The following is a 27,347-nucleotide window of genomic DNA, read 5'->3' on the forward strand; positions in this document are numbered from 1 at the left end:
AATATATTTTTAGTCTATATAACTGAGATTTAAAGGAAAATATATAGTCCTGAATGATTATATAAAAAAAAAAAAAAAAAGCTGACTTAAAACTCAACATTCAGAAAACTAAGATTATTGTATCCGGTCCCATCACTTCATGGCAAATAGATGAGGAAATGATGGAAACAGGGATTTTATTTTCTCTGGTTCCAAAATCACTGCAGATGGTGACTGCAGCCATGAAATGAAAAGACGCTTGCTCCTTGGAAGAAAAGCTAAGACCAACCTAGACAGCATATTAAAAAGCAGACATTACTTTACCAACAAAGGTCCGTCGAGGCAAAGCTATGGTTTTTCCAGTTGTCATGTATGGATGTGAAAGTTGGGCTATAAAGAAAGCTGAGTGCTGAAGAATTGATGCTTTTGAAGTGTGGTATTGGAGAAGACTCTTGAGAGTCACTTGGACTACAAGGAGATCCAATCAGTCAATCCTAAAGGAAAACAGTCCTGAATATTAATTTGAAGAACTGATGCTGAAGCTGAAACTCCAATACTTTGGCTACCTGATGCGAAGAACTGACTCATTTGAAAAGACCCTGGTTCTGGAAGATTGAAGGCAGGAGAAGGGGACAACAGAGGATGAGATGGTTGGATGCCATCACTGACTCAATGGACATGAGTTTGAGTAAACTCTGTGAGTTGGTGATGGACAGGGAGTCCTGGCATGCTGCAGTCCATGGGGTCACAAATAGTTGGACATAACTGAGTGAACTGAACTGAACTGAACAGATGTCCATGTCTGAATCCCCAAACACTATGAATATGTCACCTTATATGGCAAAAAGGGTATTGAAATTATAGACAAGTTAAGAATCTTGAGACAGGAGATTGTCTTGGATTATCTAGAAGAACCTAATATTTTCATAGGATCTGCATAAGAAGAAGGCTGGAGGATGAGGGAGGAAATATGACAGAGGATGCAGATGTCAGGGTTATGTGTTGGCACAAGCAAGGATATGTATGCAGCTTCTCAAAGTTAGAAAAGTCAAAGAAACAAGTTATCTTCTTTAGTCTCCTGAAGGAACACAGGTTTGGAGACTGATTTTACATTTCTGGCTTCTAGAGTGTCAAATAATAAATTTGTGGTTTGACTTCAGTTCAGTTCAGTTCAGTCGCTCAGTCATGTCTGACTCTTTGTGACCCCATGAACCGCAGCACGTCAGGCCTCCCTGTCCAACACCAACTCCCGGAGTTCACTCAAACTCATGTCCATTGAGTTGGTGATGCCATCTAGCCATCTCATCCTCTGTTGTCCCCTTCTCCTCCTAACCCCAATCCCTCCCAGCATCAGGGTCTTCTCCAATGAGTCAACTCTTCACATGAGGTGGCCAAAGTATTGGAGTTTTAGCTGTAGCATCAGTCCTTCCAATGAAACCCCAGGACTGATCTCCTTTAGAATGGACTGGTTGGATCTCCTTGCAGTCCAAGGGACTGCAAGAGTCTTCTCCAACACCACAAGAGTCTTTTCCAACACCATAGAAGTCATGAAATTTGTGATAATTCTTTTATATTAGAAATAGGAAACTTTCCTATAAGCAAGTAGCTTATACTTCCTTTTTGGGTAACTTAGTTTCCTCTTGTGCGTGCTGAGCTACTTTTAGTTCACAATTATCTTACTTTTCTATAAAGAGTCGGACACTACTGAGCGACTGATCTGATCTGATCTGAAGAGAAAAATAAATATAATTTAGCTCTTTCTATTTCTATTGACTACTATCAAAATTCTAAAGGCATACGGTGATATACCCCATTCATCCTTGTAAAGTGAAGTGAAGTGAAGTCACTCAGTCACTCAGTCGTGTCTGACTCTTTGTCACCCCATGGACTGTAGCCCACCAGGCTCCTCCATCCATAGAATTTTCTAAGCAAGAGTACTGCAGTGGGTTGCCATTTCCTTCTTCAGGGGATCTTCCCGACCCAGGGATCGAACCCGCTTCTCCCGCATTGCGAGCAGACTCTTTACCGTCTGAGCCACCAGGGAAGCCCTAATAGTCCTCATAAAATGGAAGAACAAATCTGATTCTGTATTAGATTTGTTTCTTTTCTGTTAACCTTTGTATTCTATCACTTTTGCTACGAGTTAAGAATGTTGCCTATATCCTAAAATATATTAGTATAGCCCATTCTCAAAGCTCTGACTTTTAAAGTTATAACACTTTTCCATCCATGTAGAGATAAAAAATTAAGAGCAGAGAATAACATTTGTCTTGTTGGAGGTTTACAGGAACATTGTGACCTGACCTACATCTATGGTTGCAAGAACAAAAGATTCTGACACAAAGAAGTTTGTAGCAACCAACCACACTCCCACCTCTTTTAGTATATGCTATGCTAAGTCGCTTCAGTCATGTCCAACTCTGTGTGACCCCATAGACGGCCTCCTACCAGGCTCCTCTGTCCCTGGGATTCTCCAGGCAAGAACACTGGAGTGGGTTGCCATTTCCTTCTCCAATGCATGAAAGTGAAAACTGAAAGTGAAGTCGCTCAGTCGTGTCCAACTCTTAGAGACCTCATGAACTGCAGGCTACCAGGCTCCTCCATCCATGGGACTTTCCAGGCAAGAGTACTGGAGTGGGGTGCTACTTCCTTCTCCATATAAAAGAATCCTAAATTCTAACTCAAGGAGATTGTTCTTTGGGATACTAGTCCACCGTCTTCTCAGGCTGCTTGTTTTCTGAGTAAAGTCACTATTCCTTGCCCCAACAGCTTGTCTCTTGATTTACTGGCCTGCTGTATGATAAATACTACAAGTTTGGACTTGGTATTATGCCCAGCCACCACTGGTCCCTTTGATTACATGTTTTGCCTTCTCATCATTCTACTTTGTCCTATTATGTCTTTTGATGTAGCACATTATTAATCTATATAAGGTAAAAACCAAAATCTAGCCATAAAATTAAAGGCATAAAATATACAATAGCATTTTAAACTAATAATCAGTGTTCTGAAAAGGCAATACACCATGCATATTATGTTTCAACGGTCCATTAATAATAGTCCTGTCAAACCAGACAGTATATTTAGCTACTGTTTTTTTTCATATTAAGAAGCTAATTCTTTGATGTTAAGCTAATTGTAGCTGTCCTAAAGAGCAGATTTATTTTCATTAGAAAGATCAATCTTCTCAGAGTTTGCTACATGACTAGTATTTTAGGACTTTATGGAGCAAAAACTTTAATTCTTTACTTCTGTGAAATTTACAATCAAGAAAACAACATAAGTTAGTGAAAAAAAAATAGTTTATGATGAATTGCCAGATATTTCAGTCAAAATGGCATGCATAAAGAAAATGAAAGATGCTGAAGTATAGCGTGTTTCTTAGGAAAGGCTTTATGTAGGCAGGACATGAGTTGGACTTAAAAATTAAGTACATGATGCAGGTATTTGTAGAAGACAGAAGACACTCCAAGTAGAAAAAACAACAAGAGTAAAGACACAGAAAAACCTAAGTGCTGCACTGTGATGACTGAGTAATATGAAGGCAAAACTAGAATAAACAGTAAGAGAAGTTCACAATGGAGCAATGAGCAGCAGCTTGGAAATACCATGGAAACTTGAGCAAGAAAGCAAAGTGATGAAAGCACTAAAAAACAATGACTAGCACAATGGGTTTAAGAGTGCAAAAACCAAAAACTGGAAACTCCCAAGTCTAGAGAGTATGAATGGAGAGGAAGATTTAAATATTGCAGCTACTTGGCTGGCTGCTTCAAGAAACTACAACATGTGATTTGTGAAATTCCCATAGCTCATTCTGTGATGCTCAACTACTACACATAATTCCTTCGGGTGATAAAATATATTAATTTATAAGGTTATTTGTATTTTATGAGTATATAAATTTATTAATAGTACATTTTCAAGAAATTGATCTAAATAAATGTTTCTCCTTGACATTTGAAGAAATCTCACTTTGATATCAGCTCCACAGTATAATGTCCAAGGGAGATAATGAGCCAAGTGACTTTTAATAATTTAGAGATTGCTGCAGTTATTGCAAAAGCATGAGATCTCAAAATATTGGACAGAGTCAAGTCACATAGTCTGAATAGACTAGTTATAAAAAAAAAAAAAAAAAGGAAAGGAAAGCATATAAAAATATTACTTCACTCACTTTCATGGAATTCTGATAAATGAGTTAAACTTCACCTAAACTATTAGATGAAAAGAGGTAAAATTGATCTTAACAGAGGTGAAAAAGTAGATAAAAAGGATCATTACTTTTGAAAATAGTCAACCAGATTTGCACTCCTTCTTAATCATTCTGTAATTTTGTCTTTTTTTTTTTTTTTTAGTTTTCTGAATGTTGAGCTTTTTCTTATTATTTTTTTTAATTTTTTTTTTTAACTTTACAATATTGTATTGGGAGCGTGTGTATACCTGTAGTTTTGTCTTTAAATCTATCATCAACTCCTACTCTCCCTCCACTGTCTTTAAATTAATCATTGTCTGGAACTATGACTGACAAAGAAGATAGCTATATAGAATCAAAGAGCTAAGAACATAAGTGTAAGCCTGTGGAAAGGTTAGTGATTATAGAGCTTGAGAAAATGTGCCTATTTAAGTGAACAGAATCCTTCTTTGTGAAGAATGCATGGGTTAAAACCAAAGCAAATACCAAGAAGAAAAATACAATTCTGGCAAATAGAAAGAAACATTTCATGACTAACTGAAGGTAGTCCTGAAGTGAAGCCTCCAAGGGAATGAGAACTGAAATCTGAGAACTGTAGAGAAGAGCAAGAGAGAAAGCCAAAAGGGGACCAGGATGATTGTCATAAGCAAGTGCTGAGGTTCACAGTGTGCTCTCGGAGTCCTGCCTGGACAGGCTGTGTGGATGCATCAGCTGCATTTAAAGCTCCAGGGACAGCTCAGATTATCTCAGAGAATCATTTAGGAAGGAACAGCTGGGTTCATGGCTATAGTTTCCCAAGCATTTGGTATTTCAAAGAGCTACAGCTAAAGGCACCTTAGAATATATTTTCATAAACAGATTGTCCCTGGGTTACTATTTCAAAATATGCTACATATTGTGAATTAAAGAAGTCAACACTTTTATAAAATATTTCTTGACTGTGTTTTCTCACTTTTCATGGCATCCTATAATTTTACATTTATAAAGATAGAACATTTTTCTCAATCATGGAAAATAGTCATTAGTAATAGTCATTAGGCAATAAAATTCTATTGATCTCTTAACTTTTTAAGACTCCATGAAACTTGCTTAACTGTATTTTAATAAACATTGGAATATGAGAAACATTTGAATTCGATCTTCCAAATACAAAGTAGTAATTTTCATACCATATCCTATATCAAACTTGAACAGTGTTTAATATTACAGATTTCATTCCTGAGAGATTCTTTCACACAGACTTTTATTCTCTCGTTATGCTACATTGTAGAAAATACAAAACCAACATGTGAAATCTCCATTAGGCTGCAGCTTTCTCATCATTTTTCTAACATTTACTCTAGACTCTTGTGCAGATGTTCTGGACCAACATCTTCATTGTCCTAGTTTAGGTTTTTTTTTTTTTTTTTTGCTATGAAAGATTTCTGAACGAATAACAATTAAAATGCCATAAGACTACATTGTTAAGAGGAAAATGTGGGTTGTGTTTCTTAACATGCTCACCACACATCAAAGAGCCTGCATAAGGTGCATGGTTATAATAATGAAACACCACTCCACCTATGCAATTATTTTCATCCAACTCAAAAACTGACCAGATATAATGTGCATAGCATTTACAGAGCTATGTGGCTGTAATCTACTTTGAGAAAAGACAGAAGGCAATAGTCTATGAAAGACACAATCCCTATGAGCTGCCTACTGTATCTTGTATTACAGCCCACTGCCAAGTAAAACTGCCTTATAGTAGAGGCTCCTTCTGAAATTTTTCTTGGGGACATGGAAATGCCAGGTAAGCAGCAATGAGTTTACTTTTTGAAAATTTTTGGTCAAGAACTGAAACAAAAATGTAAAAAGAATGTTAATGGATTCCATTTTCATCAGGCTATGAAGGCTAAAATTTACAAAGGGAAAGATAAATGAAAGAGAGTAAAATGAAAGACAATGCTTCACCCACTGGGAATGTATAAGGGGTCTCCCATAAGTCGACTTTTCAGGCTCCAAATACATCTTCTTGGGCTTTGTATCCTTGTATTTGGACTGCCTTCCACTACCTTCCAGGTATTTGTCAGAAGTTCACTTAAAAGTTCTAAACAAGCATTACTTTTGTTTTTGTTTTGTTTAACAATTTTTATTATGATTAAGAATACTATCATGAACGAAATTTTAAATAAAAAGTATCTACTGCTCTTAGGGGTTTTGTGTTGAGTTGCCAATGTTTGACACTTGGAGTTGTAAATGAATATATGAAACAAGCACTTCATTTTATGTGACACTCTCCCTCACCTTCCTCTAAAACTATCTTTTTAGTGTATTACATGCACTCCTTTTGGTTAGAGGGTGACAGGCAGGAAGGCCAGAGGTCTCCAAACAGAGGAAATGGGATGCAAGTGTCAGACATTTTTATTTCTCTTAAGCAGCAAGAGAAAACAAACTAGCGATATTTTTTTTTTTCCTTCTCTATACAAATTTAAAAGGAGGTTTCTCTTAAAATACTGTGTTGCCATAATGACACCTGGTTTCACTTGAAGTTAACTATTCTCAAACCTTGAGTTAACCAATGCATTTTTCTTATGGAAATGTTTGTCTTAAGCTATGTTAATGTACTGTGGATTTACCCCAGACTGTCTTCAAGTTGGTTCCACCTAATGGCTCAGAACCTATTTGACAAACCAGTATGTTATACTTAGATATTGTTCCCCTAATTAATGTAAACAAAACTATTTGTATGGTAATCTGCCCTTCTACAAGATTCAAGTCAATCGTATTATAGCCCAGGATCAATCATCTGGTGCCAAAATTATCCCAAAATGCATTTTATGGATGAGGGGCCTGGTGCCATTCTGAGTTTTAAGACATTCCTTTCTTTCATTAACAGACTGCTAGTGACTATATAATATCCGACTGAAGACTAGCAGAGGGGTACTCTTTCTGTCCCCTTCTGATGCCTATGTCAGAAGCTTTCTCTATCTCCTTTGTATTTTAATAAAACTGTATTACACAAAAGCTCTGAGCAATCAAGCCTCGTCTCTGGCCCCGGATTGAATTCTTCTCCTGAGGCCAAGAATCCAGCTCTTTTCATTCAGCAACAACCTTTCATTGGTAAGTCATGTCACAAATGTGTTAGTGCAACTCTCTCAGGATTTGGAATCAGACCTGGATTAATTCTGCTTTTGAGTTGTTGAATGACTTGGAAAAGTTTTTTAAGCCTCCATTTTTCTCATGTGTCAAATGGCAATGATGCTGCTGCCTCCACTAGGGTGTGGTGTAGTTCAAAGGAGATGAAATGATAAAATGCTGAGCAAGGGACTTAGTACATAGTAGGTTCACAATGAATTTTAGTTCTCTTTGCTTCTACCTCTTTCTCTTTCAGTCTCTTGTTTTTGTCTAAATCAACAAAACTATAAACTCCATGTCACAGTTAAAGTATAGGGACTCTTCAGGTTTCTACAGTTAGTAGGAAATCAACCATTTATAGACTCATGGTCTTATATCAGAAGTCAGCAAATCCAGCCTTCAGGCCAGACCCAGCCCACAGGTTGTTTATGTGAAGGCCTCAAGCTAGGAATGGCTTTTACATTTTTAAGTGATTGAAAAGAAAAGTCAAAAGAAAAGTAAAACATATGAAACTGAAATTTCAGTGTTCATGAATGAAGTTGTATTGGGGCAAGTTCATACTCAGTTCTTTATGTACTGGCTATGGCTACTTTTATGCTATAAAGGCAAAGTTGAATAGATAAGAGACAATATGGGCTGCAAAACCTAAACTATTTACTGCCTTATATTCACAGAAAAGGATAGTTGACCCCTGTCTTAGATTGATACTAACAGAGAACTGAATCAAAATGGCTCATGAGCAAGTATCCCAGGCTTTGATGCAAATTTTCTGAAGGCAAATGATCACTGTAGTACTAACAGTAGTTTTGTGTATAATAAACCCTAAGTAAAGCAGAAAAGCATGGGTGTGAAGAATTGGGAGATTAGGATTGACATGTATATATACGTGTGAGTGTGTATATACTATTAATACTACGTATAAAACAGATAACTAAAGAGAACATACTGTAGAGCACAGGGGACTCTACTAAGGGGTCTGTAGTGACCTAAACGGGAAGGAATTCTAAAAAGGAGGAGATTACATGTATATGTATAGCTGATTCACTTTGCTGTACTGTATAAACTAACACAGCATTGTAAAACACTATATGGATGAGATGGTTGTATGGCATCACCGACTCAATGGACATAGGTTTGGGTGGACTCCAGGAGTTGGTAATGGACAGGGAAGCCTGGTATGTTGCAGGTCGCTCTTTGCGACCTCTTTGGGGTCGCAAAGAGTTGGACATGAATGAGCAACTGAACTGAACTGAACTGATATTCCAATAAAAATAAAAAGAAGCCCTAAATAGATACTTTTAAATATATAAAAGAAAACAATTAGATAAAGGACATAGGTCCTGTGAGAGGTAAATAATTTCTAACCTTCATTTATTAAAATTTCACTTAGAATACACTTAGGGAATTATAATATTTGCAGAAATCACATACAATATTAAGATGTCATAATTAAATTTCTGAGAAACTCATAATTTAATATTTAAGTGGTAAGTGAAGGAACTCGGCATCTAAGTTGCACATCTAAAACTTTCTTGGAAGGTTGATATAATAAATTTAATTGTCATTAAAAATGCATAATCTGAAGGAGTGAGTATAATGAAGTGACATTTAAAGATACTTGAAAAAAATTTTCTCATTTGTCCTCTGCATGCTCTTAGGTAAAAATAAAATACATATTTTAAAGGCTCAATAGTCATAAGCAAGGTACTCTCTTTCTAGAAGAATTTTAGTATGCACATTGTCTTGACAAGTTTTGTTCTTTTAAAAAGAAATTATAGCTATGATTTTATTTTTGGCTATCATATATGTCTTCATAAAAAAATTAGTACATTAAATTAGTGCTCCTAAAACCTGAATGTGCTCACATATCATAGAGGATTCTATTACAGATGCAGGAATGGATTCAGTAAGTCCCAAGGGATGCTCACCGTACAGTGAGTAACAAAGTCTAACCAATACTGGTTTCCAACGCACACACAAAGTAATAGCATTGCCTTGCTTGAAAATTTATAAAATTTTCCCTTGTACCTGGCATAAATTCAGTGTAAAATTCCTTCCTTTGGTGATTAACCTGGAGATTTAAACAAAGTATTCAGTCAGTTCAGTTCAGTCTCTCAGTCGTGTCCGACTCTTTGTGACCTCATGAATCACAGCACGCCAGGCCTCCCTGTCCGTCACCATCTCCCAGAGTTCACTCAAACTCATGTCCATTGAGCCGGTGATGCCATCCAGCCATATCACCCTTTGTCATCCCCTTTTCCTCCTGCCCCCAATCCCTCCCAGCATCAGAGTCTTTTCCAATGAGTGAACTCTTCGCATAAGGTGGCCAAAGTACTAGAGTTTCAGATTTAACATCATTCCTTCCAAAGAAATCCCAGGGCTGATCTCCTTTAGAATGGACTGGTTAGATCTCCTTGCAGTCCAAGGGACTGTCAAGAGTCTTCTCCAACACCACAGTTCAAAAGCATCAATTCTTCAGCACTCAGCTTTCTTCACAGTCCAACTCTCGCATCCATACATGACCACTGGAAAAACAATAGCCTTGGCTAAACCGACCTTTGTTACCAAAGTAATGTCTCTGCTTTTCAATATGCTATCTAGGTTGGTCATAACTTTCCTTCCAAGGAGTAAGTGTCTTTTAATTTCATGGCTGCAATCACCATCTGCAGTGATTTTGCAGCCCAAAAAGATAAAATCTGACACTGTTTCCACTGTTTCCCCATCTATTTCCAATGAAGTGATGGGATCAGATGGCATGATCTTAGTTTTCTGAATGTTGAGCTTTAAGTCAACTTTTTCACTCTCCTCTTTCACTTTCATCAAGAGGCTTTTTAGTTCCTCTTCACTTTCTGCCATAAGGGTGGTGTCATCTGCACATCTGAGGTTATTGATATTTCTCCTGGCAATCTTGATTTCAGCTTGTGCTTCTTCCAGCCCAGCGTTTCTCATGATGTACTCTGCATATAAGTTAAATAAGCAGGGTGACAATATACAGCCTTGACATACTCCTTTTTTCAAGGTCAGGAGGGCGTGGCGGTGAGGAGATACCCCTCGTCCAAGGTAAGAGAAACCCAAGTAAGATGGTAAGTGTTGCAAGAGGGCATCAGAGGGCAGACACACTGAAATCATACTCCCAGAAAACTAGTCAGTCTAATCACACTAGGACCACAGCCTTGTCTAACTCAATGAAACTAAGCCATGCCCTGTTGGGCCACCCAAGACGGGCGGGTCATGGTGGAGAGGACTGACAGAATGTGGTCCACTGGAGAAGGGAATGGCAAACCAAGTCAGTATTCTTGCCTTGAGAACCCCATGAACAGTATGAAACAAAGTATTACACTTGTTGATATTTTAAAATGTTAATCCTTTTATAAAGGATTAACTTTGCTTTACATTCCAGATTTTTATCAACAATTTTTATGTCCCTCAATTGTTCTCAGGTTGACCACATCCACTGTACTTTTTATTGAGATTATAATTGACATATAAAATTATGTTTCAGATGTACAACATAATTATTGGCTATAATTATGTATGCTATAGTTATGTATATTGAGAAATTATCACAAGAAGTCTAGTTAACATTCATCACCACAAGTAATTACAAACTTTTTCTTGTGATGAGAACTTAATGATAATCCCTATGCTGTACATTACATATCCAGAACTTACTTATTTTATAATTAGAAGTTTGTACCTTTTGACCACCTGCAGCTATCCCCCAAACTCACCATCTGAGTTTGGTCTTCTTTTTTTTTGGTGGGGGGGCACTTCCCTGGTAGCTCAGACGGTAAAGCGTCCGCCCGCAATGTCGGGAGACCCGAGTTCGATTCCTGGGTTGGGAAGATCCCCTGGAGAAGGAAATGGCAGTCCACTCTAGCACTCTTGCCTGGAAAATCCCATGGATGGAAGAGCCTGATAGGCCATAATCCATGGGGTTGCAAAGAGTCGGACACGACTGAGCGACTTCACTTCATGTATAAGTGAGATCATACACTATTTGTCTTTCTCTGTCTGACTTATTTCAGTTGGCATAATACCCTCAAGATCCATCCATGTTGTCAGAAATGAGAAGATACCATTCTTTTCAATTGCTGAATAATATTGCACTGTATACACATATCACATTTTAAAAAATCAATTCATCTATTGATAAACATCTTGGTTGCTTCCAACAATAGTCATATTGTTAATAATGCTGCAATGAACATGGAGGTGAAGGTATCTTTTGGGTTATTTTTTTTTTTTTTTCATTTCCTTTTGATAAATACCTAGAAGTAGAATTGCAGGATCTTATGGTAGTTCTGTTTTTAATTTTTTGAGGAAACTTCACACTGTTTCCCACAGTGGCTGCACCCACTAATTAACAATCCCACCAAAAGTTTATAGGAATTCCCTTTACTTCACATTCTCCCCAAAACTTGTTTGTCTTTTTGATAATAGTCATTCTAACAAGGGTGAGGTGATATTTCACTGCGGTTTTGATTTGTGTTTCTTTGATGATTAGCCATGTTGAGTGCCTTAGCATGTGCCTGTCAGCCATCTGTATGTCTTCTTTGGGAAAATGTCTACTCAGATCCTCTGTCCATTTTCAATCAGCTGGTTTCTTGCTGTCAAGCTGTATGGGTGCTTTATACACTTTGGATATTATACAAGTTGTCATATGCCTACAGTTTGCAAATATTTCCTTTTATTCTGGAGTTTGCCTTTTCATTCTGTTGAAGATTTCCTTCACTGTGTAGAAGCTTTTTAGTTTGATCTAGTCCCACTTGTTTAATTTGGCTTTGTTGTCTTTGCTTTTAGTGTCCCAGTATATATATTTGGTGTGGACTAGTTTTTAAGTCTTCATTGAGTTAGTTACAATATTGTTTTTATTTTATGGTTTGATTTTTTGGCCATGAAGCATATGGGACCTTAGCTCTCCAGTTCAGTTCAGTTGCTCAGTTGTGCCCGACTCTGCAACCCCATGAACTGCAGCATGCTAGGCCTCCCTGTCCATCACCAACTCCTGGAGTCCACCCAAACCCATGTCCATTGAGTCAGTGATGTCATCCAACCAGCTCATCCTCTGTCATCCCCTTCACCTCCTTCCTTCAATCTTTCCCAACATCAGGGTCTTTTCAAATGAATCAGCTCTTTGCATCAGGCAACCAGGGATCAAACCCACACCCCTGTACAAGAAGGCAAATTCTTAACCACTGAACAAGTAGGGATGTCTTTATATTTCTCATTTGTACGAAAAATATGAAAAATTTGGACAATGGAAGTGATATGTGGGTATGGTTCATTGGTTATTATTAAAATCTGCTTATAGAGAAAGGTAACTTTTACAACGTTTATGAACAATAGCTTTAGTCCTAGAGTCTTTACTAATTCTCATTAAAGATCAATGGAAAATGAAACTTTGAGAAAGACACAGTGCTTTGAAAAAAAAAAAAAAACTAATAGGAATAATTCCCCTGTATGATCCAATGATCTTATAATAATCACTGTCACAGAGAAAAAGTTTTACAATCTCCATTTAAAACAAACAAAAAAATTCAGTGGCTTTCACTGCCTATAGAACAAAGCCCACAGTTTTTAGCACAACAGACAAGTCCTTCCAGATCTGAGTCCTCTCCCCCTCACCTCCACTGCCATGCAACTCCTTCATCATTCACCCTCTCACTCCATGTGCCAAACTTGTTTGTCATTGTGCTGTGCTCTTCACCTCTGTTGTTGTTCAGTAGCTCAGTCATGTCTGACTCTTTGTGACTGCAAGGACTGCAGCATGCCAGGCTTTCCTGTCCTTCACTGTCTCCCAGAGTTTGCTCAAACTCATGTCCATGAGTCAACAATGACATCCTACCATCTCATCCTCTGTTGCCCCCTTCTCCCCTTGCCCTCAATCTTTCTCAGCATCAGGGTCTTTTCTAATAGGTCAGATCTTTGCATCTGGTGGCCAAAACATTGAAACGTCAGCTTTAGCATCAATCCTTTCAATGAATATTCAAGGTTGGTTTCCCTTAGAATTGACTGGTTTGATCTCCTTGTTATCCAAGGAACTCTCAAGAGTCTTCTCCAACACCACAGTTCAAAAGCATCAATTCTTCAGTGCTCAGCATTCTTTATGGTCCAATTCTCACATCCATACATGACTACTGGAAAAATCATAGCCTTGACTATATTGACATTTTTTGGCAAAGTGATATCTCTGTTTTTTAATATGCTGTCTAGATTTGACATAGCTTTTCTTCCAAGGAAAACTGTCTTTTAATTTCATGGGTTCAGTCACCATCTATAGTGATTTTGGAGCCCAGAAAAATAAAGTCTGTCACTGTTTCCACTGTTTCCTCATCTATTTGCCATGAAGTGATGGGACCAGATGCCATGATCTTAGTTTTCTGAATGTTAAGTTTTAAGCTGGTGAGTTTTTCACTGTCCTCTTACACCTTCATCAAGAGGCTCTTTAGTTCCTCTTTGCTTGCTGCCATGTGGGTGATGTCATCTGCATATCTGAGGTTATCATCTCATAGCATCTCTTATCATCACATATCACCTCTGTGGCTGCATATATATGTCTTTTTTTGTCTGAACATTCCCATTTTCCTGCAGATCTCACACTTAGGGTTCTTGAAGACCTAGGCGTCAGATCCTTACATCCTTCCAATTCCTCTCTGACAGGACTTCTGTAAATTCTGGAATTATTTGCTCACAGTAAATTATGAATGTCTCTTCTGCTGCTGCTGCTGCTAAATTGCTTTAGTCGTGTCTGACTCTGTGTAACTCCAAAGACAGCAGCCTACCAGGCTCCCCCATCCCTGGGATTCTCCAGGCAAGAACACTGAAGTGGGTTGCCATTTATTTCTCCAATGCATGAAAGTGAAAAGTGAAAGTAGGATAAGAATAATCTCATCATGTTTATATTTCAATGCCAAGAATAGTGTATTGTGACCTACACTTCCTAAATGCTCATTGAATTGATAAATAAATGAAACAACTTTCATTTCTGTATAAAATATACTAGAAATGCCAAGCACTCAATTATTTGGACAAAGATGTAAAAGCTTGCTCAAAAATAGTCCCAGATAGAAACAGACAAGGAGACATGATGATTAAATCCAAGATTTGATCTTGGGACATGAAAACAGATGTAAGTGGGAAAATGATGAAACTCAAAAAAAGTCTGCACTGAGTAGAATAGTAACAATGCTAATTTTATTAATTTTGACAAAACAGCATAAAAATTACAATTATGTAATATGTTATATAGGGGAGTTTGAATGATGAGTATATGTGACCATTCTTTAGTATCTTCATAATTTTTCTGAAAATCTGAAATCATTCCAAAATAAAAGTAAAAAAAAAAAAATCTGCTCAAGTCAGTCTCAAGCCAGATAATTCTCATCTCATTCAGTCATTCAGTACATATTTATTAAAATGTTACAATAGAGTAGGGCCTCGAATGTATTTGCTGAACCACTGCTACAGGAATAACACAGCACATGATTACTCTGGACTTGGAAATCCTATCATTAAAGCCACTATGGAATTGGCCAGAGAAGGAAGCCAGTACTGTTGCTAGAATGTCCCCTTTGAGTGGACACACCAGGCAATAAGGCCTTTAGCTCATTAGTAATTAGTACTAATATTTACTTGTTATTTAATTGTTCTTTTAAGTAACAAATAATGATGATATCATGGAGAGTATTTTCTATATGGGTACAAAATAAGAAAATGTGGAAGTGTTAGTCACTGAGTTATGTCCAACTCTTTGCAACCCTATGGAACACTCCTCTCAGACTCCTCTGTCCTTGGAATTCTCTAGGCAAAAATACTGGAGTGGGTTGCCATTCCCTTCTCCAAGGGATCTTCCTGACTCATGGATCAAACATAGGTCTCGTGGATTGCAGGAAGATTCTTTACTGTCTGAGCCATCAGGGAAGCCTGATATTAGTAAAATGAAAGTGTTATTCACTCAGTTGTGTTTGACTCTTTGCAAGCCCATGGACTGTAGCCACTAGGCTCCTCTGTCCACGTAATTCTCCAGGCAAGAATACTGGAGTGGGTAGCCATTTCCTCTCCAGGGGATTTTCCCAGCCCAGGGATCAAACCTGGGTCTCCCATATTGCAGGCAGTTTCTTTACTGTCTGAGCCATATTAACATTTTAATATGTTATACATACATTATTTAAAATAGTTGTGTGTGTGTGTGTATTTAAATAACGGACAAATAATTTGGGAGAAAATGAGCAAGTAGATTATGGAATAACAAGGTGATGTTTTTATGGTAAACATAACATAAACATCTAAATAGCATGTTTGTTATTCAATTTGAAATAATCCTGGTAAGGTTGCTCTTCATCAGAAGATTTCAAAACTGCACATATTGTGATGAGTATTTATTTGAACCAATAAATATATAAGTAAGAATAAGAAATAATAAGAATCTCTGCTGCTCACTCATTCCACTTATCCCAGAATGTCTACATTATGTCTATATTATTAGAAACTCAGAAAATGTATTTCATCTAAATTTAAAAACTTCATGTAACCTTTGTTACTTAAGCAACTATTTTCAACTGTTTAAGAATTGTGCTAAAGTATATAGTAGAATTTCTGCATGTTTTAGCACATTTTGAAATTTTAAATTACTGACAGAAACTTCATAGTTATAACTGAGAATAAGTTTTCCTTTGGAAAAAAATATAGCAGTGCAATTAAACCATGACACTAAATTCTAAATACTTCATTAAGCTGTATACTCATTAATGTAATGTGATAAATTATTTTCTGAAATTCCATGTACATGTGTAGTGACTGTAATAAGAAATTAATCTGAGCAGTGGTTTTAGGATTTATTTTCAGTTCATGCAACCAAACAAAACTATAATAAAACCCCATGGATGGCAGTAGTTGCCAGGAAACCATGCCATCCACTGATTTCAAATTTGCTTTAAATATATGAAAATTCCTAGCCAGAATGCTCTGTTTTGCTGACGAGTCAACTGCTTGGCTCTTTTCTGCCCTTTCTTTATTTCTTTTCTATTTTTTTGGATACCTTTTATTATAATGTAGGGGGAAAAAAGTCATGGAGGGAAAGAAGATATCAAATTACCTGAGCATCTATTGAAAGGTGTCAAATATCATATCCTGAGGGTTTAAGCAACAGAAATTTACCTCCTTACAGTTCTGGGGACTGGAGGTCCAAGACCAAGGTGCTGCTGGAGCTGGCTTTAGGGTGAGACCTCTCTTCCTGGCTTGCAGATGACCACCCCTTCCCATTTTCTCCCCTGACTTCCCCTGTGTGTGCAGAGAGTTCTCTGGGTCTCTTCCTTTATGACATCAGTCCAACTGGATTTGGTGCCACCCTTACTACTTCATTTTAACTCTAATTAGCTCTCTATAGATTTTATCCCCAAATATCACATTGGGAACCAGGGATACAATTTATGAATTTGAAGGAGACACAATTCAATCCATATCAGCAGCAATAGAGAACTTATATTACATTACCATCTATAGAAGAGTTATTAAATAGCAAATATTCCCATTTCATATAATAAATGCTGAGTGTTACTAGTCACTGCTGCTGCTAAGTCGCTTCAGTCGTGTCCGACTCTGTACGACCCCATAGATGGCAGCCCACCAGGCTCCCCTGTCCCTGGGATTCTCCAGGCAAGAACACTGGAGTGGGGTGCCATTTCCTTCTCCAATGCATGAAAGTGAAAAGGGAAAGTGAAGTCGCTCAGTCATGTCCGACTCTTAGCGACCCCATGGACTGCAGCCTACCAGGGTCTTCCATCCATGGGATTTTCCAGGCAAGAGTACTGGAGTGGGGTGCCATTGCCTTCTCCGGTTAATAGTCACAGGGAGGTTTAATATATGTGACATTGCTATCTCTTGTATTTACAAAGAAAATGAATTCTTTCATTTAAAATGATAAAAGTCAAATATTTCTACCATTGCGATTGTGTGAGACTGGCTGAGTACCACTGATTTTTTTTTTTTTAAACCAGTAGTTCACTTCAGTTCAATTTAGTTGCTCAGTCGTGTCCGACTCTTTGCGACCCCATGAACCGCAGCACACCAGGCCTCCCTGTCCATCACCAACTCCCGGCATCCACTCAAACCCATGTCCATTGTGTTGGTGATGCCATCCAACCATCTCATCCTCTGTCATCCCCTTCTCCTCCTGCCCTCGATCTTTCCCAGCATCAGGGTCTTTTCAAATGAGTCAGCTCTTCTACTTTAAGTAGTTCACTTAAATGGATGCAAATAAATAAATAAATAAAAGTTGCATGGTTCTATTCCCTTAAAACTTGTGCTCCACTGGGCCACAACAGTATCTTATCCAGTCACAGTTTGTCATCACTTGAAGCAGCATAAATGACCAAAGAGACACTCAGCCAGCCTGGCCCAGAAACGCTTATGCATCTCTTTCTCAGCAAATGACTTCACTATTCTTTGATTTAATATTTTATGTAACTTCTCTTTGAGTCCTTCTCACCAAAGTTTTAAAATAAGATTAAAACACTTTCTCTTAAATACCATACTTAAAAATACCTTGTGGGGCTAAAGGTATTAATGTACTGAGGATAACTGTGCTAACTTTCATTAGTATACTTGGAACCCCTTGATGAAAGGCTATAACTAGCCAAACATAGTATCATTTTTTAGAAGAGAATACTCATCATTTCTCAGTGCTCTAACAATTTTCATTTGTTCCATTCATTTTACTCTTATGACACAGTTTTATGGGGGCAAAGTGGAAAACTTTAAGATTTCTTAATATTTTGAAATTAAGAAATATTTGTCTGTTAAAATGTTTAAACTGTGACTTGAACTAATCTGTAAATATAGAATGTTTTAAAAGCTAATACTAAATATAACTTTGTATCTATGCTAAATTTCATTTCTAAAATATTTTTCTAATATTTTGCCCCACAAAACCAATCACCTAGACTTTGCAAAGCTTTCAATAAGGAAAAGCTGCAATTAAAAAAATGAATATAGGTATCCTTAATCTGGGCTTCCCGTGTAGCTCAGCTGGTAAAGAATCCACTTGCAATGCAGGAGATACTGGTTTGATTCCTAGGTTGGGAAGATCCCCTGGAGAAGGCATAGTCTACCCACTCCAGTATTCTTGGGCTTCCCTAGTGGCTCAGATGGTAAAGAATCCTCCTGCAATGAGGGAGACCTGGGTTTGATCCCTGGGTTGGGAAGATACCCTGAAAGAGGACATGGAAACCCACTCCAGTATTCTTGCCTAGAAAATCCCATGGACAGAGGAGCCTGGAGGGTGACAGTCTGTGGGGTTGCAAAGAGTCAGACATGACTGAACAACTAAGCACAGCACAGTACTTCCTTAATCCAGGTGATCTTAGAAACTCAAGAGCAAGTTGAAGTCATCTAGGACCCAGAATGCTTCCTATCCAACTAAGGAGACAAAGTTTTCATTCATTCACCAAATACTTGTTGACCACATTAATGAATGGCAGACGCATTCTAGGTGCTGGAAACAGTATGGGGAAGGAGCAACTTGGAGTGCTTCAGGAAAGCTCTAAGGTGGAGGTGCTGGATGGAAGAGATGTCCTGCTCTAATCAACTGATGTAGAAAATGATTAAGAAATACACTATTACTGTGACCTAAATTTGAATAGCAGGTACTTTAATGTATACATAATAACTATAATGTGTTATAATCAACCATAGAGAAAAATGTTCATTTTAGGCATTCAAGTCTGAAGAGTGTTGAAATTAAAACAAACAAACAAACAAAAAAACTAAGATATAAAATGTAAACAATCCCATTCTCCTTAACTTTAAAACCTTAGATACTACAGTAATATACTAAGGATGAAAGGTTTTTGGCCTTATGATGAAGAATCATTTTATAAGCCTTTTAGTATAAATTTAAATATTCTAAAACCCTTTACTACCTTTTAGAGAATAAGTAAGTTTAAAGTAATTTTTAATTATTTAGAGCTTAAATTTTTATTTTGCTTATTTGGTAAAACTTTAATGATTCTCACACAAGGAATGGCAACTGGCTTCATCTCATGAGATACTCTGAGCAAGAGAGTCTGTATACTCATAAAATTATAAGAAAATTCATATTTATTTTCACTCATCAGGATTTCCTAGAGGGCACTACATTTCACTATAGAATTTTGTATTTCCAAACATCTGGGTCTTATTCTTTTAAGGAATAATAATTATAATGGGCTAAAGTTCCTACAAAAACCACTAAAATGAATTTATAGACCATTATTGACTTTAAGAAACTTACATACACATGTGCATTGGTTATATAAAATCACTTTGAGATTATGATAAGGTGTGGGATGATTATAGAGATGAAATTAAAGACAAAATGTTTCATAAGCATAAGGCTATATTTTTCTGGGAGGTTGCTAGTAGTTTTATAACCTGAAATTTCTTTTTCTTTTTCTTTCTTTTAATTTCAACAGTCCATACTGGTAACTAACTGAAAATCAAAGTCCATGGGAATAGGAAATTGATGATATCCACTTTAGATACATTTTACTGTTCTCTTTGGTGAATTACAGTTTATGGAGGCAAGATTGGAAGCTCATAAAAGGTGAAGCTGCATGCAAGAAACAATACTCCAGAAGTTGTCTAAGCCATAGTCAACATTTTTCAGAGACTGTCAGTGACATGTGGTCATTATGGCTCAGCTGGTAAACAATCCGCCTGCAACACGGGAGACCTGGGTTCGATCCCTAGGTTGGGAAGATCCCCTGGAAAAGGGAAAAGGAAAGGCTACTCACTCCAGTATTATGGCCCAGAGAATTCCATGGACTGTATGGTCCACGGGGTCTCAAAGAGTCGGACATGACTGAGCGACTTTCACTTCACTTCACTTGGGGTCATTAGTCTCCCAAAGATGGACCTTCAAGCATTCACATCTGTGTGTTCTGTCCCCTTGAACTGAGACTAAACCTGTGACTGCTTCAACTCTGAGACAAAGATTCTGTGAGAAGGCCAAGTCACATGGATATGCCCTCAATGCTGAGGGCATAGGGAAAGAGGCCATGACCTGTGAGTGAAAAAGTGCTCATGGAATCCAGCCTCCTCTGAGTTTTAGAGAACTCTACCCAGCTGCCATTGAGAAAGGCTGGGACCTGGGACCCTTTGCTGCAGTGTTTGTACCTGGACAAATGTCTCCTCAAGTAACAAAATACAAATAGACTGCTGTTGCTGCTGCTGCTTAGTTGCTTCAGTCAGGTCTGATTCTGTGCAATCCTATGCACCTGCCAAGCTCCTCTGTCCATGTGATCATCTAGGCAAGAGTATCAGAGTGGGTTGCTATGCCCTCCTCCAGGGGATCTTCCCAACCCAGGGATCAAACCCCGGTCTCCTGCATTGCAGGCAGAGTCTTTACCATTGAGTCACCAGGGAAGCCCACAGATAAACCATAAGGGACTAAAAATAGCTGTGTGATGTGCGGGGCGAAAATATGGACAAAAAATACAAAAAGACCAAAAAAAATCAAAACAAACCCTCAGCTGCCACTTCTGAAGAGCTGAGAGGAAAAGCAAGGTGTCAAGAGTAAAAGGCAGATTACCACACATGCCCCTGCACTCAATTCAACCAAAGGGGAATTAGGTGGCACCTAAGCCACCCCTGATGACTGACCCCTAGACACAGCCTTACTTCTACCCAATACTGAAGAACCAGCTTGACTCCCAAGATTGACTTGGCCAGTCAGCAAGAGAATCTGTTATTTGTTCTTGCTCCCCACTAGAGCAGAGGGGCCCAAATAAAATCTTGCATACATTTTTTGTCTGGCCTATGATCAATTTCTAATCACTAAGGAGGCCAAGAACTCTGGTCTGTTAAATGATCAGACTGTGCCTGAAGACAAGATCCCAGGCAAGAACCTCCCAGTTGAGCCCAGCAAACACAGAACTATGAGAGATAATAGTACATGGTTGCTTCAGCCATCAAGCTTAGGGTGTCTGTTACTCATAAGGCATCAGAAGGCTTACCTTGAAACCAGAGCTAGAACAGGACAATCCACCTCCCCTAAAATTCATGTCCTGATCCCATCCACCATCACCTGCCCTATGGGTGTCACCATTTCCTCTGAATATCTATAGTGTTTATCACAACAAATAATCATTTAATATTAAGCAAATACTGCTTTTTATTGTTAGCTATTTAAATCTTCTTTATTGCTAATAAAAGAGCAGAAAATAAGTGCTTCTTCATTTTCAGGATAAGCCAAAACATAGGACCTCCACCTGCAGCAGTAATGTAGAAATCACAATGATATTTTAAAAACATTTCATTACATTTAACTTAACAAACAGTAAATGTGAATGACTGTCTACATGCTGTCTGGCTAGGTTATGACAGTGGTTCCATTTAGAAGGCTTGTGAAAAGCAGGCTGTAGGACTCCATCCCCACAGTTTCTGATTCTTGAGGCCGGAAATGTGGCCTAGGAATGTGCATCTCTAGCAACTTCCCAAATGATGTTGATGCTACAGGTCTAGGACCACATTTTGAGAACTGTGAGGTTAAAATGATCTCCAAACACTTTCTTCTAGGACCTTTAGTCCCAGAAATTATAAATCAGGTAAAAGTAAGTTTGTCTACTAAGTTTCTCAGTTTCTCATCCTGGCCTGCTCCCCTTTGTGATTTCTCTGTCCTTTAAACCTCTTCATGAGCAGTAGGGCTTCTTCATTTAGGGTGTCCCTGACTTTCTATGTAAAGTCCCTCTCAGCTGTGATTTCTTCCAAACACACAGAACATGTCAAAGTCCACTGACACCTCCTACTTTTGATTCATAAATACTGTATTAAATGGCCAAGTTCAAGCTCATCCTGGGTTGAGATTATGCCCTATATTCTTGTGCCAGCAGTGTCCAAGAACACAGTGCCTGGGGTGCAGAGTTTTTAGGTAAAATTAAATAAAAATCCAATTCACAGTGTGAATTACTGATAGTTTTGTCATGGTACTACATGGCAAGGATTCTATACAAGTTTAAGAATTATGTCTGTAAACTGAAAAGAAATGAATGAAACACCAATATTTAATTTTCCTAACAGTCCTACTAGTTTCACAGTTTTCCAGATGAGGAAATGGACCTTAGGGAGTAAATATGTTCCATCTCATCTAGTTACCACATAGCACAGTTGATTTTCCAAGCCAGGTTTGTCAGCTCCAGCAGAAAAGTCAGCCTTGCATGCTGCAAAGTCTGTTAAAAACTGGCATGATGGTGTGATCACAGACATCCAAAAACTTGCTCTGAAAGCAAAAAGGAGGTGACTTTTCTGACTCTCTGTAATGGAAAGTATTTTATAAGTGAGTTTCCTTTTTAGTTAGTAAAAAATACAACCACCAAAGAGCAGGAAAAGAACATCCAGGGTAGGGGGGTGGAGGATGCCAGCATGATTGCCTATTCAGACAGTGATCAGTAGATCAATAAGTTCACAGCAATCAGAGTGAAATGACTCTAGTGAGACTTGGAAGGAGAAGTGTCTTTGGCATCAAATCATTAAGGGACCTTGTGTACCATGACAAGGAAATTCGATTTGCTGTGAAGGCAGTAGGAAATAATCAGTCACTTAAGGCATGATACTGTCAAATTATCTTCTACAGAGTTAACCTGTTGACAGTCAAGCCTGGTCCTTGACAGAGATGAATCCAGAGCAGTGAACAGTGAGGATGGAAGGGAAAATAAGTGGTCATGATCAGGGGTTCATACTTGATCTCACTGTGTGACTGCTGCCCTGGCCCATTTTTTTTTACTTTCAAGAAATGCAAATCATTTTGGTAGTTTACATAACTAGCAAAATCAAAATATTACCAGAGAAAAGTATACTTTATTCAAAGCTGCCAATGTTTTTCCTGCTCTCTCACTTTCTGCCCCAACACCCAGTTAGTTTCCCCAGGCCCATTCCTTCCTTCAGCAAGTACAATAAAGAGGAACATTCAATGGCTGATGGTGGTCATAAGGTCAGTGTTCCCCAGAGAAACAGAACCAACAAGAGATATATATGTATCTATGTATGTATATGAATGGGGCTTGCCTGGTGATTCAGTGGTAAGGAATCTGCCTGCCAATGCGGGAGATGTTGCTCAATCCCTAGGTTGGGAATATTCCCTGGAAAAGGAAATGGCAGTCCACTCCAGTATTCTTGCCTGGGAAATCCCATGGACAGAGGAGGCTGGTGAGCTGAAGTCCATGGGGTGTCAAAAGAGTAGGACATGACTTAGCAACTAAATAACAAATAAACAACAATGTATATGAATACACACATATATGAATATATCTATATGTATGTGTATTAATATAAATAAGGAGATATTTTATAATGACTTGGCACATGCAATTATGGAGACTGGAAAGTCCAAAATCTGCAGTGTCGACCAGTGGGCAGAGACTCAGGAGAGCAGATATTGCAGATAAGGTTAAAGACAATCTACTAGAAAATTTCCTCTTGCTTGAGGAGACTACTATTTTTGTTCTATTCAGGTCTATACATGATTGTATGAGGCCCATTCATAATATGAAGAGCGATCTGCTTACCAATTTAAATGTTAATCTCATTGAAAAACATACTCCAATTCGACACATGAAATTAACCATCAAAGTGGTCATTCCTATTTCTATTTGATTAAATACTATCCGTTAAGCATCCATCAGAGTCCCCCAGCATGATTGGAAATATCTTTCATCCTACTGGTATTTGCTACTGTTAAGTACACATTTGCTGCAAGTATTCACCTTGATTGGACTTCCCTGGTGGTTCAGTGGTAGAGAATCCACCTGCCAATGCCATAGTTACAGGTTCACTCCCTAGGTTGGGAAGATCTCCTGGAAAAGGAAATGACAACCCACTCTAGTATACTTGCCTGGGAAATCCCATAGACAGGGAAGCCTGGTGGGCTATAGTCCATGGGGTCACAGAAGAGTTGGACATGACTTGGAGATTAAACAACATTATTCTAGTCAGAGCATCAGATTCAGGGCTGTCTGTATTCACCTCCACTAGAATCCTTTATTTGCAAATAGCCTCTTGTATGCTCCTTGGACTCTGTATGTGTCTGTGTGTGTCCATGAAAGATAAAAGTCTTGTTTGGTTTTTGGAAGGTATTTTAATGCTTGCTTAAAGACACTCCTATTCTGGAAATAAAGCAAAAATAAATAAAGTGAAAGGGAAATATAGACTTAAATTTCTATTGGGGAAATTTCCAGATTTAGCATTCAGAAACATTTTACTACTTGTTTCAAAGACAGTAATTACTATCATGTGTTGTGTTTTTCTCTAAAATACAGAAAAATGTCAGTGTCTTTGTATTATTATTAATAATACATTTATAGCATTTAATGCATACAAAGAGCACTAATCAAAAACACTATTACACTGGCCAGCATTTTCTGAACTCTTACTCTCTGTCCAGCACTAAATAAAGGTCTTCTGCTTTCTGACTGTGCCAAGACATCCTTGCCAATTGGGCACTCAATATTATTTGCACTTAAGAGAAGCCTGGGATTTTAGATCCAAACACCAAAATCCTAATATTTGGCAATCACTTCCTCTCTCACTCAACACTACTCCTCTTCCATCTACCTCTCAGCCAACGAACAACACTGAAGTGAAATCAATCCTGAAAAATGCAACGAAATAAAAAGTGGACTTCCTGGCTCAGGAATTATTTATCCAAACCACCATGTCTAGCCACATGTGTTAATTAGAAAGACTAAGCTTAATTCCTCCCCCTGGCCAATGCAAAGTAGGGAGGAAGATGGCTCTGTAGTAGGGCTTGTTCTGTGGGATTCAGAGGTCCTAGAAACCGCTAGAATCTCCAGTTCACAAGGGAGAAGCAGATAGGCATTACAGCTAGCCATAGGCACAGGCTGGAATCGTTCTCAGGAGAGACCCACCAGGGCAGGTTGTACAGGTGGTCTCCAGAGTGATCACCAGCTTCTACAAGGGTTTTGACAAGAAATGACTAGGGGTCGGACTCATGAGAGATGATTGGAGCTTTTGCACTGCCAGGAAAATGGGAGCACACACCTCCATCATGACTGTACACATAGCTGGTAAGTAGTATTTGTGTGTTCATATCCTATGCTAATGGGCTTCAGTTCAACATGTAATGGTGCTATTTCAAGTAAGAAAATGTAAGAGCAGCACTGCAAAATTCAGCGTGTTTTCTATGACATTTTCTACAAGTTAAAGCAAATTTGGTGCTGCAATAAAAAAGCTTTAAAATATGTTCAAAAAGACATCAGTAAGCTTGGTGATAGGTTTCAGGGAAGAAATAATGCTTTTGGGGAAACTGATTCCTGACAATAAAGCTGATATGTGACAGGATAACAGGACTATGTATTTTAATATTCTCCTTTTACAGAAGTGTAAATTGTATTTAATGTAAAAGTGAAAATGATTTTCCTCAGGCTGGAAGTTCATCTTTCTATTATTTATCTTTTGTGATAAAAGTGGCATATGCTAGAGTCCATCTGGATGGGCAACAGACCAAAACAAATGACAGGAAACAGAAATATATGCTACATGCAAGGTGTTTTTATGACCCAATTTTCTTAAACTTGATGCTATGTAGATTATTAATCAATGAATTTATCATTCAGTAAGTAAATGTATATTCAAGTGTAAAATGAAGTGGGAGAGGAAATGAGGTCATTTGATGGAACAGAAATCATTCAGCCCATAATATATGTTAAGGATAATGGCAACAAAAATTAAGGATAGGATAATGGCAACAAACAGTCTCAATTATCTAAAATGTACAAGCACTATGTAAATAAACCACTACATAATAAACAGGACTTACAGTAAAAACAAAAACAGATTTAAAAGGACCAGGAGACTAACCTGCTAGTCTGAGCCCTTGGGATATCTCCCATCCAGCTCTCCATTCAGTCAGTCATTATGTCCTTTATGTGACTTCCTCCAGCTGGATTTTAGGAACTTTTTAAGAGACCACTGAATCATAAAAAACATATTTTCAAACTTGAAAATTGTACCTTGCTTAAAAAGCATAGATCAAGCCCTGAGCCTTTGGAATGGGAGAACTGACTCCAAGACCCTAGACTAGAGGAATAACTCTAGGGAGTATCAAATAGTGAGAACTCCCACAAAGGAAACCACTTGAATATAAGACCCAACATCACCCAACCATCAGCAGAACCTTGTGCAGGATGCCTCATCTAAACAACAAAGAAAATAAAAATAAAAAGCCCATCATCAGAATACAGGATTACTACCTCACTCAAGTTTGCCCATCAAAGGAAAAACAAACAAACAAAACTCAGCACAAATCTCATCCTATAGGAAGCTTACACAAACCACTGAAACAAACTTAGGAGGGCAGAAACCAAAAGGAACAAAGAATTCAAGCTTGAAGCCTAGGAAAAGGAGACCTCAAACACAATAAGTTAACAAAATAATAATAATAATGAAAAGGCAGAGAAATACTACACAAATGAAGGAACAAACTAGAAGCACAGGAGTCCAAATAAGTGAAGAGGAAGTAGGCAAACTAAGTGAAAAAGAATTCAGAATAATGATAGTAAAGATGATCAAAAACCTTGAAAAAAAATGGAGAAAATGTAAGAATCAATTAACAAAGACTTAGAAGAATTAAAGAATAAATTTACAGAGACAAACAGCACAATTACTGAAATTATAAATATTCTATAAGGAACCAATAGCAGAATATCTGAAGCAGAAGAAAGGATCAGTGAGCTGGAAGATAAAATGGTGGAAATAAATTCTGAAGAGCAGAATACAGTAGAAAGAATGAAAAGAATTGAGGATAGCCACAAAGACCTCTGAGACAATCAAACCCACCAACATTCCAGTTATAGGGGTCACAGAAGAAGAGAAAAAGAAAGGGTATGAGAAAATTTTGTAAAGGATAGTGTTAATTTGATTTATAAAAATGAAAAAACAATTGCCAATTCTCTAAGTGCTTTATTGACTATGCCAAAGCTTTTGACTTTGTGGATCACAACAAACTGTAAAATTCCTAAAGATTGGGAATACTAGACTACCTTAGCTACCACCTGAGAAATCTGTA

Source organism: Bos mutus, chromosome 6 (assembly GCF_027580195.1).
Source record: "Bos mutus isolate GX-2022 chromosome 6, NWIPB_WYAK_1.1, whole genome shotgun sequence".
NCBI classification, from domain to species: domain Eukaryota; kingdom Metazoa; phylum Chordata; class Mammalia; order Artiodactyla; family Bovidae; genus Bos; species Bos mutus.